Genomic DNA, 16,322 nt, shown 5'->3' on the forward strand with positions numbered 1-16,322 from the left:
CTAGATGTATCATGTATGCCTGAAAGTTCTGAAACCTAAGTATGTGTGGGAGGACCTCCTTGGACTGCCAATATCTACAAATTTGTTAGTACCCTAGAAGCGACCCCTTGATGCCTGCCACACACTCCCCTGTAATAAATAATATAATTAGGTTTGAATACCAGTGACTCACAGTGGAAGTTATTTTGTGTGATTATAATAGCTCTCTTTGTGAGCTGGTATCAAAGGGTTCTGTCTGTACCAACAAAGTCTTCCAAACAAGATTTACTTGTGTGTAGGCCCTACTTGCATGCATGCATGTACTTTCAGAAAGTCGACTGAAGCTACCACTGAGCCTATATCTAGATAGTTCTTTGGGTGAAAGAAAAAAGCCATGTCTACAGCGGGGATGATGGTGATGATGATGATGATATTGTGGATGATGGTTGTGATAATGATGCTGGTGGTGATGATCGTTACATGACGATGATGATGATGATCATCATCATGATGATGGTGGTGGTGATGATGATGATGATGGTGGTGGTGGTGATGATGATTGATGATACTGATTATGATTGTGATTATTATGAAGTTTGAGTACGATGGTCGTGATGATGATGATAATGGTGCTAATAATTTACTAATTTGAGGGAACATTCTTCCCAACTTCCCAGACCTTACAACGACAATTTCACAGAAAATAGGCCTCAAGCTCCCAGTATGTACTTTCCAATTACCCACTTTTACTTCCTTTTCACCTACCATGCTTTGCCCCATTCAGAGGGCCCTATTGTTAAAAGAAGGGGGATAAGAGCTATCCACTTACCCCCATAATTGACCATTACCTCCTCCATTTAATTGTCTACCCCTCTGGACATTTGGTTTTGTTCAGTTATATTCTTGTTGGTCTCTGTACTTCACATTCTTCATAGAGTTCATACCCTTTCATAGCGTTCGCTTTTGGCCAGTTGAAACGTGCTTAACCTGATTCACGTGCTTCCCATCAAGATTCTGGCCAGCCAAATGATTCTATTTAAATTTATTCAACCCAAAAATACAGTGCGTATCAAAAAAAAGTTTACACTTAGAAAAAATCCTGTAAAATTATACATTTGGAATATCCTGAAGATTTTTCCACATTTTAACATTGGTACAGATCCATTTAATCAAATGACGATATAACTGTCGAAAAATATTTCCGCTTGAGTGAGCACCACTTACTTTTGAAAAGCTGGTGAAAAATGATTTGCGCAGAACTTTGAAATAGTTATGCAAATAAAAGTAGACCTTAATCATAAAGAACACGTGGAATTTAGCTAGTAAAATTGATTTGAAGATCTCTTTAACCTTTTTAAACTTGTTTCCTTTCCCAAAACCCTCCGAAGAGTGCATTGCGCCCCACCCCACTCCCCCACACACCGAGGCCATCGTAACGATATTTGCTTTACACTGAGCTGTGAATTACATGAAATAACTTAAGCTTGATTTTCATTGTGTTAATCATTTTCAAGCTTGGGAAAAGTGTGGAGAAACAAGTATTAAATGAAAAATGAAATGTAAGCCCACTTTAAACGATAAAAACTTAGTGAAAAAATGCTAGAGATGTCTGATTTTAACTTTTCTTCAGATTCACTTATGTCCTCAGATCCAGCCGGCACAAAAATGGTAAAGGCTGTGCTTACTAAGTGTTGAAATTTCAATTTAGGTGGACAATTGTTACAAAATGGTTAAATGTATCCGTTTTATTTCAATTGACTGAAAGTGCAAGGGAAATGTATGAGAAATGTTTCGCAAGGTAAGTTTGATTTCGCCCTTTCCCCTTGACACAGCGTGAAAACGAGCATTTCTGCGCAAACAGATTTCTGCGAGCTTTACAAAAATGGACAGTGCTCACTCAAGTGTAACATTCTGTCAAAACTTTTACTTTTATGTGATAGATGAGACCCTAACCCAAGATTATATGTCAAAAAATTACCCACATGTTGTATATTTTTTAATTCCCAGAGCTTTTTCAAAGTGTAAACTTTTTTTTGATACGCACTGTATAACATAATATAATGCATCAGATTATCAAACAAAATGGGTCGGCTATCCCATAATTTTCGTAGCTTAGGGAAGTGGCCAAAACATAAGAAAATTTCACACTCAAATTATTATACTGTTGTTCATTGATTTGGGCACCTGATCACAGTGAATTTTGCAGAGAAGGAGTAAATTTATCATAGAAATACATTTTTTGCATTTATGCATGTGAATACGCTTATACAAGAAAAAGGAAACAAACATTATGAGCTACATGTATAGATTGTACCAGATCACTGGTGTACAAGGGGGGGGGGGGGGGGGGTTGAGGACCACATCCCCCAAAAAGGGAGAAAAAGGAAAGAAAATTAACAGACTTTTAAAGGTAAGATATGAAATGCTATTTTCAGAATGTAATGCCCAAATCTGTGACAAAATTGGATTTTCATAAAGGTTAGAATTTTTCCTTGCTTACTTTGCTTGCTCTGGACTTTTTTTCTTTCAGAATTTTCTTTTAAATCCATGTGCCTTGTTGTTATTCCCCCTCAAGTTGTTCAGCTCATTATGCCACTGCATCAGATTGCATGATTTTTGCGATAACCCACCAATTGAAAATCTGTGCACTGTCCATTCTCTGTGTAACAAGAGGCGGTTTCAAACCGCCTCGATCACAAGAATCCCCGTTAAATTACGAGAACTTTTTAAGGCTAAAAAATACCCGTTAATTATTCCTGCATTCACACCGCCCCGAAACAAATCCTTCGGGATAAGTTCCCGAAGTTACGAGCATGCGCAGTGTGGTCTGATAAGCAGGCAAGGAGATTCAAAATCTCTATCCCAGCAGCCACCCACGCCGCCGCGCCCAACCACACGCTGGGATAAAAGTTCCCGTAATTTGCTTTCACATCGCCAAAATACCTGCGACCTTGGAAAAATCCCCACGAAAGTTCTCGTAATTTCGCCAAGTACCTACTATTTAGCGGGTATTTTCTTTCGGGGAGATTACGCGTAGTTTGCTTTCACATTACCAAAATACCTGGTATTTTCTGATCGGGGTAAATTTCCCGATCAGAGAATACCTGGAACTGGCGAACTTCGAGGCGGTCTGAAACCACCTATAATATCCATGTTTATCAGGAATCTCTTTTACAGGGGAAGTTCACCCTGACACAAAAAGCAGAAAAATAATTAAAAAATATTGCAGAAGGTTTAAGAAAGATTTATTAAAGAATTAAAAAAATATTGAAATTTTAATTGTTTGATTTGTGACATCCTAGGCAAGCAACCTTTCTACGTAGCGAATGATAAAATATCAGTCATTTTCTCATAAAATCGAGAATAGTTTTTACTGTACCTGTACTGTATATGAATGGACAAATCATTTCACACTCTATAATGAAAAGAAAACAATATAGTCATCAGTAACCATTAAAAAATGAAATTCATGCATTTGTATTATACCCGTAACATATTGGGCAGCTGCCCGTTTATGACATCACAAATCCAAAACTTTAATTTCTAATAACTGATTGTTAAAACAGATTTTTCCTCAAACCTTCAATATCTAAAAAGATTTTTTTTCCTGCTATTTTTACAGCAAACTTTTCTTCAGGGTGAACTTCCACTTTAAATGCTTAATGTCTGAAAATTGGGGATTTGATGTAACTTTTGTTACAATAGATTTCTTTTCTATTACACACAAAACAAACATAAAGTGAATCACCATGCATCCAACTGACCAAATGCCACAACAACAACAATCACCAAAAAACTTGTTTGCCTCAATTCTTTGTCTTCTTTGGACACTCAGGACAAAGGGTCAGTTGAATAGGATTGACCAGACCAGAAAACGACTTTGTTTATGAGCCATTCCAGCGATCCTTTTGTCTCTTTGGGAGCTCTGTCCAAACATGTATTCTTACGGCCTTAACGATTTCTTATTAAAGCTCTTAGGCTCAGAATTGAAATATTAAGCCAGTAGATAATCCGCTTACAACCAGTATTTAATTCCAGAATTAATCATAATGAGAATTCAGTCCTGAATCAGTTGACATCAAATGCACATACTGTACACTTTATACTCTAAGCATTTGTTACTTTTATTAAAAGGCATAGACTAATATTACGAACGTCTCAATTAAATATGAAATACTGAACCTGGGTATAATAATTGTTCATGAGTTTTCATATGGAGGAGAAACACCCCAGGGGGTAGAAAAAATTGTAATATGCGATATTTATTTGAAGCTAGCTTTAAACGATTATCAATTGATGATAATGAATTTATTTTAGAAGTCTGGATTTGCATTCTTTGAAGTACACTGGATCACGTTCTAGTTTCATATCATTGCACAACAAACGCTATAATCCCTCAGATTTTGATCAACAGTACCAAGAAAGGCAGGAATTAAGTAAAAGTCATACATACAATATTGACATTCTTATTAATTTGTTGACACTCAGTCAAGCAAAGTTTTAGAAACTATCAAAACACACTTTGTACTTCAAGGGAGATTTATAATGATCAAATTTCTCCATATCTAATGCGTTTTTTTTTCTCTCTTCAAACGTTATTTGTTCTGTGTCTACATGTGTTCCATTTTATTATGAATTGCGGAGAAAAATGAAGAAAAAGTCCATTGACAAAAGGGAATGGTAAAATATTTGAAGTTGCACTTTGTCCATATCTGCATATACATTGTTTATCTACATATTCTCTGTGTTAAAAGTAGAATATTTGCATTTTGAAATGGACTATGCCCATCTTCATATTTATCTACAATTTACATGTGTACCAATTACTTAAACAAGTATTTGTGCTCAGCTTTTAATATGGTTCAACATTGACTCATCGGGTATAATTTGATTGCTCAGCCATTCAAGTTATTTTACCATACATGTACCTCACAGTACCTGTTTACATGGCTGGTAGGATGTCTAAGCTTTCCCCCATGACTCTTCATTTTAAAATTTCAAGCAAGTTGATTGCCTGTCACTGTAACAGTCGCATGTATTGTTTAAATGTTAAACACTTGTTTTAAAACTTTTTAGACAGCTTTTTTATTATTGTTTCAAAGTTAAACCAACTTGTTTGGAAGATTATTGTTTAAAAGTTTAAACAACTTGTTTGAAAGATTATTGTTTAAAAGTTTAAACAACTTGTTTGAAAATTAAACAATGGTTTAATTGAGTGACAGTCTTAAACAACATGGTTGAGTTTTTAAGAGTGTAAAAGGATTCAATTCCATTACATGTTCATTAGTTTCCACTATTAAAAAACAAGAAAGAGGACGAGAATGTTAAAGTTTATACTCTAGTGTAGGACACCGTTCTCATTATACTTTCTAAAACTGGTTTACTGGAAACCGGTTCAGGAAGCCAGTTTGGAAGGTTGCAGTGTGGCGACATGTTAATTTGCATGAAATTCTAAACCTCAGCGTAGGCATTCCACGTACAGTGTGTGGAATAGCGCGATCGAAATGCGCGAAGATGGGTTGTGTCCTCACCTAAGCCAAAACCAGTTTAACGAGGCAAAGCGATAGCTACAAAACTTTATCGTGAGGTGATTTTCTGAACCAGTTTGGAAGATCGCTTTCAAGGCTGTTTCAATACTAGTTTCCACTAAACTTGTTACCACTATACTAATTTTAGGACTGTAGTGAGAAAGGTGTCCTAGTGTATACTCTCTGGCCCGTATTCTGAAGTCGGGGTTTAACTTAAACTCTGGTTTAAAGTTGTGGTTTAAGTATGGATAGCCAATTGTTACATAAATCACTAACAGTAGAGATATAATGTTTCACCTCATTTGGCTCTCAAAATCATTCATATTTGTCTAGGAAGTATAAATAGATTGTCTTTACCATTGGTGAATCAGGAAAGAGCGCAGTAAACATAAGAAACATATAACTTAATAAAAAAAAATTGACACTTTTTGGCTTCCCATAATTTTAGCACAGAGTTAGACCATGGTCTTTAGAAGTTAAAGGGGAAGTTCACCCTGAAGAAAACTTTGTTGTAAAAATAGCAGAAAAAATAGTAAAAAATATTGGTGAAGGTTTGAGGAAAATCCGTTAAAGAGTAAGAAAGTTATTAAGAGTTCAAAGTTTTGGATTTGTGACGTCATAAACGAGCAGCTGCCCCATGTGTTATGTAATATAAAATGCATGAATTTCAAATTTTGTATGGTTCCTGATGACTTAATTTTGTTTTCTATTCATGATCGGGTGTGAAATGATTGGTCTATTGATATACAAAAGGTAAAGTGAAAACCATTTTCAATTTTCTGAGAAAATGACATTTCATTGATTTTTTACCATTCGCTATGTAGGAATGCTGCTCGCATATGACGTCACAAATCAAATAATTGAAATTCTAATAACTTTTTAATTATTTGATGAATTTTTCTCAAACCTTCGGCAATATTTTTTATTATTTTTTCTGCTATTTTTACAATAAACTTTTTGTCAGGGTGAACTTCCCCTTTAAACCTGACTTCAGAATACGGGCCTCTGACTCTCCGAATTCTAGTTTAGAGTGTCTGGACCAATTGAAATGAAATACCTCATCATTTTGGTATGCTACCTTATCTGTCAAGTTTTGAAAACCGAAGATGTTTATCGTGTTCCTCTCTGACCTCATTACACAGGGAGCAGATGCCTGCGTTGTTTTGCTGAAAATAACCAAAATTTCTCAATTTGAAGGGTTCATTTCCAAATAGGGCTAAAACCAGGTGTCATTCCACACATCTTTGCATTTAGATGGTGTAAATCCCTAAAAGGATTAAAAAAGAATGCATAATTAAAGTTTTGGTTAAGAGGTCAGTACTGTGAACTATACTGAGTGTCAGTGAATGCATTTATAAACCCATTTTTGAAGTATGGCATTACCCCCCCCCCAAAAAAAAGGCAAAGGCTGAGAGGGAGAATAATAAATTGAAAAGATTTTTTTATCCGACAAGTTGTCAGATCTGACATCTTTCCTTGCTTTTGATTGGCTGAGAGGCACTTTTCCTATGGTAACTGTCGGATGAAATGGGACTTGTCAGATAAAACTCTGTTAAGTCCTTTCATGAAACGCCCCCCAGAATTTTCTGCCTGGCATGTTGGTACCTAACTTTGGGCTTCAAGGATATAGCCTCTGAAATATTCTTTTTATTTGGCAAGAATGTTTATTAATGTTTGAGATGTTATTGTGAAAGAGACCATGTGGCTGTTACATGCATGATCACATCCGGAGGAATTGAAACTAGGCCAGTACCTCTAGGTAGTTTCAAACCGCCTCGATCATAAGAATCCCCGTTAAATTACGAGAACTTTTTAGGGCTAAAAAATACCCATTGATTATTCCTGCATTCACAGCGCCCCGAAACATACCCCTTGGGATATGTTCCTGAAGTTACGAGCATGCGCATTATGGTCTGATAAGCAGGCAAGGTGCGAGATTCAAATCACTAGTCCAGCAGCTAGGCAGCCACCCACGGCGCCCGCCCCCAACGATACGCTGGGCTAAAACTCTAAAAGTTCCTGTAAATTGCTTTCACATTGCCAAAATACCTGCGACCTTGGTAAAATCCCCACGAGAGTTCTAATTTCGCCAAGTACCTGCTATTTAGCGGGTATTTTCTTTCGGGGGAAATTACCCATAGTTTGCTTTCACATTACCAAAATACCTGGAACTGACGAACTTTGAGGCGGTCTGAAAGCACCTATTGTATTATGCTATAAATATTGACATTCTTTTGGCTTGCAGGAATGAAACGAAACAAAGGTTTGCTTTATCATTGTGGTGAGGGTATTTTAACCACAAACAATCTCAAAAGTTAGAGGTATTATGGCATTTGTCAATCTTATCATAATGATTTTTATTTAGGTCTCTTAAAGCTTGTGTATAGTTTTGGTAAATCCACCAAAATGCACCTATCACTATTCCAATTCATTGCTAGCTAATATGAATGGATATGCCCTATAACAGTTATGATGTGGAGGATATGAAATAAAAATGTGTTTTACAGGATAAATTTTGCGATTTTACATGGAAATTTAACTTGATCGGGTCACCCGATCAAATTAAAATATGTGTGTTTTTGTCTTTCAATTAAATCCTATTCCAAATCATGGAATAGGCTGAAACTTTCAAGATATGTTCTTTGTCTGTAACTTTTGGATATCTAATCACTAAATTTATAAGATAAGTGCTTGAATGCCCATTTTTTAATTTAAAACAAGCATCGCCGAGAGAGGGCGCTATATATCCAAGATTTGAATATTTGAAATTTTGACAGAGAAGTGCAGTTGGAAAAATATCTAACGGTCTCTACGCTTCAGTAAGACTGTTATATTAGATGATATTCGATTATCAATCACATTATTGACCCTTTACCAAAGCTATACACAGGCTTTAAGCTTTGTTTCCTTGGTAATGGAAAATCAAACAGTCTCTGATTTGTATTTTGAAAGCTATTTTTCTATCATTTCTATTTCTGTTGTAATTAGGTGGTCTGTCTATGACAGATCACCTATTGATTTCGTCAGAATTTTCTTTCATTATTTATTTATTCTTAGCACCTATGTTTGTCGCCAACTTTTCTCGGAATTGGCTGAATCAATTTTGCTGATTTTTTTATCATATACAGAATCTATCATAGAGACGGCATACTAAGCTTTTGAAGGTCATATGGTCATGATGACGTCATCTATGCGCCATTTTGTAAAATTCTTCATTTGATCATATCTTCATTATCAATTATCAAAAATTAACAATATTTACATGACATTAACTTCAGGTCAAGGGTCAATTGTCAATGTCATCAAAGGTCATGTAGAGGTCATGACGCGCGCGTACGCATGCGTCAAAGGTAAAAAAAATCTCCAAATGACCTATAAAAATTTTTGGGTACGTTTCAGGTCATTTTAAGCATTTCAAACATTTCCGCGCGCGCACGTACGCGCGCGCGTTTCCGCGCGTAACGCCTGAACGCCACACAGAAACCCCGTTTTTTTACATCATTGCATTGATAATAAAATTTTGAACAATTTGATACCTTGATCAACCTTCTACAATCATTAATAACGAAATTAACACCCGTTAAACTTTGCAGCACGTGTGCGCGCGAGCTCTCACTATAGGCCATATATGGGCAAAAACATGCCTATTGAAAATTCACTGTAGCTCTGTAAATAGTCCGTTGACCCCCATTTTTTTCATATATCGATAGAGTATGAGTTGTAGATTCGATTTCATGTCATCAATATCCCTAAATTATATCATGACGTCATCAAAATGGCGCCTAAACTAAAAATTTCATTTTTTCAAAAATGACGTCATCAAATTTATGCAAATTTGGTTGTAACTTCTCGAATATAGATTGTTTTTCGCCCAGATTTCGATATGTTGTAGTTTAGAATGTACTCTTTCTCCTCAGTTAACATGAATATTCGTTTTGAGAAACGCATCATTGCGTAAAACAGCGATGAAAAGAGGCATGCCATTTTTCCTCATTTTGCGTGTAATCTCTATGGGACATGACTTTTTCCCAAAACTAGATTCGACATTCCTCTATTTCGTGAGCCATATCTCCATTTTTTCTTGTCAGCTTTCCTTGAGCTTTTAACATGTTGTAGCTGAGATTCTGGGCTATCGGAAGATGCCCTCCATTTTTTGATCAGATGCCGGGATCATGCCCGTATTTCACTTGCAAAATTGGAATTGTAATTTTCAAAATTGCTTACGTGTAATCTCTATGGGGAATATCGTGGCTCAATGGATAACGCATTTGACTTGCTTTCTTGAGGGCGGAGGTTCGATTCCTGGGGTAGAAAAGATAATTTTTTTTTTCATTTTTTTTTTCTTTTTGCCACCTCTTACATGATCCTTTATGATAATTAAAAGGTATGAAAGTTAAAATTTAGCAAGATAAAACAGATTATAATGGTTTTTTCATATCACATGTATTTTGTGTGTAATCTCTATGGGACATGACTTTTTCTCAAAACTAGATTCGACATTCCTCTATTTCGTGAGCCATATCTCCATTTCTTCTGGTCAGTTTTGCCGGAGCTTTTAATATGTTATAGCTGAGATTCTGGGCTTTCGGTAATGTGCCCTCCACTTTTTGATCAGATGCCGGGATCATGCCCGTTTTTCACTTGCAATATTGGAATTGTAATTCTCAAAATTGCTTACGTGTAAAGTCTATGGGAAACATTAATAATCACATTGAGCAATGGTCAAAATTTATTCTTAGGATGTCTAGAATCAAGATTATCAATCATATCTAAATTATTCATTTTATACATTAGCCGACTCTGAATGAAAAATCATGACAGACCACCTAATTCGTCCGCATGACGAATTAAATTCTAGTTTCTCTTATTTTGTTATTTTTGTCGCTGTGGCATAGAAATACTTGTATGTGGGCCTATAATTAAAGGTCAAGTCCGCCTCAGAAAAATGTTGATTTGAATCAATAGAGAAATATCAGACAAGCACAATGCTGAAAATTTCATCAAAATCGGATGTAAAATAAGAAAGAACTTTATGACATTTCAAAGTTTCGCTTATTTTTAACAAAATAGTTTATATGAATGAGCCAGTTACATCCAAATGAGAGAGTTGATGACGTTACTCACTATTTATACAATATTTCAATTTTTATGGATTTGATGATTAGGACCTCCTTGCCTGAAGCACAAAATGTTGAAATAATGGAATTCCACGTGTTCAGGGAGGAATGAAACTTCATTTCACATGACAAAGATGAGAAAATCAAAATATTTCATATTTCATATATAATAAAATACAAAAGAAATAGTTAGTGAGTGATGTCATCATTTGCATACCGACTGAGATGTGCATATAACTGTTTTGTGAAATGAAGCAAAATTTTAAAATGTCACAACTTTCTTATTTTACATCCGATTTTGGTGAAATTTTCAGTGTTATGCTTGTTGAATTTTTCTCTTTATATTCAAATCAAGTTTTTGTTAGGGTGGACTTGTCCTTTAAGCCCACATGGTATGTCTGCTCGAATTCTATTTCTCTCTTTTTCTTTGATATTGCCTGCGCACAGTCCAAGTCCACAAATTTGTGTAAGTAGTACATGTATATGGGGGCATCATGGTCTAGTGGTTACGATTCTTGTCTTTCAATCTGAGGGACATGGGTTCGATTCCCAACCATGGCGTGTTTTCCTTTCTGCAAAAAGTTAACCCTCATTGTGCACTTAACCCAGGTGAGGTGAATGGGTGTCTGGTAGGAAGAAATTCCTTGAATGCTTGAGTGCCTATATGGTGGCTCGGCTAGAGCTGGGGTAATGATAATGATACAAAAATATAAAGCGAAGTAGAGTATATAAATACAGTAGCTGCGCTGTATGGTCCATATTATTATTAAAGGAGAATGGAACCTTTTGAACAAGATGGCTTGTTTGAAAACAGAAAAATCAAAGAAACAGATCAACGAAAGTTTGAGAAAAATCGGACAAATAATGAGAAAGTTACGAGCACTTGAATATTGCGATCACTAATGCTATGGTGATCCTCACATTGGCAATGCGACAAAGATGTGTGACGTTACATGTGAACAACTTTCCCCCATTAAGTGTATATTTCACTTAAACTGCCTCATTTATCACATCTACATGTATCAGTAGATCATGTGTTCTTTGTATAGGAGGGCATGTAATACAGATTTTTAAAGAATACATCATGGATAAAGAGTTTTTATTACCATTTAAGAAAAAGCAAAAAAAAAAGTTTGGGGGTATTTTATAGTCTATCAAAGGGAATGTTGTTCACATGTGACATCACACATCCTCGTCAAATTGCCAATGTGAGGATCTCCATGGCATTAGTGGTTGCAATATTCAAATGCTCATAACTTTTTTACTATATGTCCAATTTTTTGGCAAACTTTCTTTATTCTTTGATTTTTCTGTTTTGACACAAGCCTACTAGTTCCAAAGGTTTCATATCCTTTAATGTATGTATTTGAGACCCTGCCTTGGCTGATATCATAGGCCTATAAATTGACTTTTCACTAGGTGGTTTCAGACCGCCTCGAAGTTCGCCAGTTCCAGGTATTCTCTGATCGGGAAATTTACCCCGATCAGAAAATACCAGGTATTTTGGTAATGTGAAAGCAAACTACGCGTAATTTCCCCGACAGAAAATACCCGCTAAATAGTAGGTACTTGGCGAAATAACGAGAACTTTCGTGGGGATTTTTCCAAGGTCGCAGGTATTTAGGCGATGTGAAAGCAAATTACGGGAACTTTTATCCCAGCGTGTCGTTGGGCGCGACGGCGTGGGTGGCTGCTGGGCAAGTGATTTTGAATCTCCCGCCTTGCCTGCTTATCAGACCACACTGCGCATGCTCGTAACTTCGGGAACTTATCCCGAAGGATGTGTTTCGGGACGGTGTGAATGCAGGAATAATTAACGGGTATTTTTTAGCCTTAAAAAGTTCTCGTAATTTAACGGGGATTCTTGTGATCGAGGCGGTTTGAAACCGCCTTCTATTATCTTCCAAGAAGTTTTGCTTTGCAATATCGATTTGAGAGAAGATGGGGGGGGGGGGGGGGAGTGGGGGGTTATTGATTACCACAATCAATGGGAATTCTTTGAATGCTTTGTGCCAATTACATGTCTTGAACAATACAGGGCTGCCAACTATTACTCATGAAAGTGAGGCTCACTCATTTCGGTCCTATGTCACTCTAAAATTTTGTTTCATTTGAATGCATTGCTATTGATCTCCCTTATTTCGACCCCAAAATTACTTAATTGGCCCATGGGTTTCTTTTTACTCTGAACTAGATTATAGATCTAACATTGGCACCACTGCAATAAGGTATACAAGACCACTGACATTTAGGCTGCAGCACACTCTATGTAGATTACAGATTTGACATCAGAATAATTGAAAATGCTTTGTTCAGTTTTAAAGAGCAATAGACCATCTTTAAATTTTACTTGTAAGGACCTTAGATTACAAGATAAGAAATCTTGCTTGATCAATCAAGTGTATCTTTACAAAGTGCAGTCTCTTTCTATTCAAGGCATACATGTACATCCTCAGAGAATCTGTACTGATATTTTGAAAGTATAAATGATCAGGTAATTCAGCATCTGTTTTGGGCATCATATTGGTGGTATATAGGTGGCTTCAGCATGTTTGTACATGTCACCCTCTCTCTCTCCTATTTCTTTTTTAAAGAAAGAAAAGTTTTGAATTATTGACACACAACTGAGAAGATCATCATTAAAAAAAAAATGAATGGGTAAAAATGCTAAATTGTCTCTAGTTTCTATGAGCAAGAAAGACCCTCATGACTTAAATTAACCCACTTTGTTAAAGTTCTGATAACTTTTATCCGGACATTACTGTAGATCATGATGGCCTGTACATGTACATATGCCTACACATAGGTGAATATATCCAGGCCCCTGGATTCACATGCAGGACATAACAGACTCATGTATGTGTCCAGACATCTTTTCTTTGATTGAGCATTGTCCTTGAAGCATGCAGGCAAACATCTTTTGGCTGGGAGATAGTGAATGAAGACCGTTGAAACCAGTTTTAGAGGGATCCCACCTCTTATTGTCCTTTCACATTGTCCCCACCAGACATCATTGATTAGTCCAGGGCTGCGTTTATGCGACCTCAACCCAGAATCATGATTGGAATCACGATTTGAATCATGATTCAAAACAGCAACATGAATCACGATCCGACAGAATCAGCGTTTATACGACCATCTTTCTAACGCTGTTTCTCCCTGAATTCGGGCTGATCCAGTGCGCATCACAGTGCGCAGTTTGACCCAGGAAGTATAGGTCAACATTTTCGCGCGTGTTTCTAACTTCACGTCGGCTGCTAGATTTTTGCTGCCACCGGAGCTAACGCGCAATCGTTTGTGCAAGTGCTACTCGGCTTCCGAAAAATAAATCTTTTACTTCCAGAATTCCGTGTATTGTACCTCGTATTGTTTTTGTTTACTTGTATTCAATCTTGTCGGTTCATCAAAAATGGTGTTCGGTAGCCGTAGTACTGGGCACTAATTCTGTTAATTTTGTCTCGACAGGCGGTGCCACATCTCCGTTGAAATCCCTCCCTTGCAAGCGCAGCTGAAAGGGACTCGTAGATCGTCTTATATTTCTGTGAATCCCGGTAAGGGATGCTTGTGCTTCAGGCTGAGCCCAAAGCACAAGCAGAGCCCTGAGTTCGTCGTCAGTCCAATTTGTGCCTTTGGAACTTGAAGACATGATTGATGAAAACAGTGAAATCAGGGTGACCAGACGTCCCGTATTTCCCGGGATTGTCCCGTATTTCAGAATATTGAACAAAATGTAGTTAATACATTTGAAAGTGACGAATTTTCATTAAATAACCAACAGCTGACGAAGCAGGGACAACAATTAAATCGATAACTGTAAACTTTTGCAAGTTCTGCGATGATTTCTTGCTAATACATTGCAAACGAACTGGCCGCCTGCCTGTGTGTGGCAGGCTACTAGCTAGGCATGGAGGATCGAAGCAAATTCTCAATGGTGCAAACACCTCACATGTTAAACAGTTTTTCTACCAAAATAATCACAAAATCGGCGGGAAATTCTTATAATTATACTATGGATTCTCAGTTTAATGATTTGGAGATGTAATCGGAGGAAAATGTTATTGACTTTTCATAGATCTAGTTTCAGCTTTCGTTTTGAGTCTTGGTGTGCACGATGCCGCGATGTTTCATCTAATTTTTAAGTTTGACAATAATGTTTCACTTTGAAATTTTATTCATTTCTAAAACATTTTATGTTTAAAATTTTAAAAATACATTTAATAAAGTTATGATTTTTATTAGATGATTGGATTTTTTTGTTTACTTGAAGTTTGAACTTTTCCCTTTTCTTTATTTTATATATACCCTATCCTTTCTGCTTGCCCTTTTTTGTTCCATCTATCTTTATTTCCTATCTTTCTTTCCTCGACATTTTCTTTTCTCTCTCTCTCTCTCTCTCTGTTCATTTTTCTTTCTTTCCTTCTTTATCCAATATAGTTTTTTATTTCCTTCATTCTTTCCTTATAATTACCTTGGCTTCCTTCTCTCTTCGCGAGTCTCCTGTTTCTTTTCGTTCTTTCTCTCCTTCCATTATTTTCTATTTTTTCGTTCTCTTCCCCTTCATTCTTCCCTTCCATTCTTTATTCCTTTCTTCATTTTTCCCTTCTGATTCTTTTCCCTTATTTTTATTTTCTTTCTATTGTTTCTTTCTTTCAAGAATGAAGGAAACATGTTTGTTTCCTTCATTCTTTCTTTCCTCCTACTTTTTCTCACCTTTCCCCCTTTAATTGTCTCCTTTATTTTGCGAGACATTTATTAATCTTCTTCCTTCCTTTCTTTCTTTCTATATTCATTTCAAAGAATGACGGAAACCTTTTTTATCTCTTTTATTATTTCTTTCATCCTTTTATTCTAACTTTCTGTTATTTTTTCTGTTTTCTTTCCTTCCCAATCATCTCTTTTCTTTCTATCCTTCATTCTTTCGTTCACCTTCCCTTCTAATTCTTTATATTTTTTTCAAAAGTCTTATTATTATACTATGGATTCTCAGAAGCCCACACTTTGTGTGGGCTTCTTTGTTGATCTTCGTTTGTCAATTGTCCCGTATTTCATTTTGTGAAATCTGGTCACCCTGAGTGAAAAATACAAATGACGCTACAGTACAACCCCGGGGTACAATACACAGAATGATAATTCCTAAATGCACATGACATATACCGGTACTAGTACACTGGCAATCTGCTACACGAAAATTAACCTGCACGAAACACAGCGCGCGCCTTTGAGTCGAACCCGGAAGAAGCACGACACAATGACGTCATAGAATCATGATTCAAATCACGATATCGTTTATACGACCCTTTTCGTTCGTGATTCTACAGAAACGTCTTTCCAAACGCCCCTTTTTCCGTGTTTCATGTTTGTGATTTGAAAGACGTTTATTTCCAATTTCGACTAAACGCAATCGTGATTCTGCAGAATCGTGATTTGAATCATGATTCTAATCATGATTCTAGGGTAAAAAAGTGTCGAATAAACGCACCCCAGTATGGTCAGTCTATTTTTGGCTGGCCTGGGCCCTAGTATTATGTAGTGGTCATTTTCTGTTTGAAAATTTGAAATATGCACCTTGTGTTCACCAGTGCGCATTATTAAGCGTTTTATCTCAGTAGCTTTGTCTTTGTAGACTGGTTCGGTCTAATGATGACCAAAGAAATTCTAGGGAATAATTTTAAAGGGGTCTGGGATTGTGTAGGCCTAA

The sequence above is a fragment of the Lytechinus variegatus genome, chromosome 8 (assembly GCF_018143015.1).
Source record: "Lytechinus variegatus isolate NC3 chromosome 8, Lvar_3.0, whole genome shotgun sequence".
NCBI classification, from domain to species: domain Eukaryota; kingdom Metazoa; phylum Echinodermata; class Echinoidea; order Temnopleuroida; family Toxopneustidae; genus Lytechinus; species Lytechinus variegatus.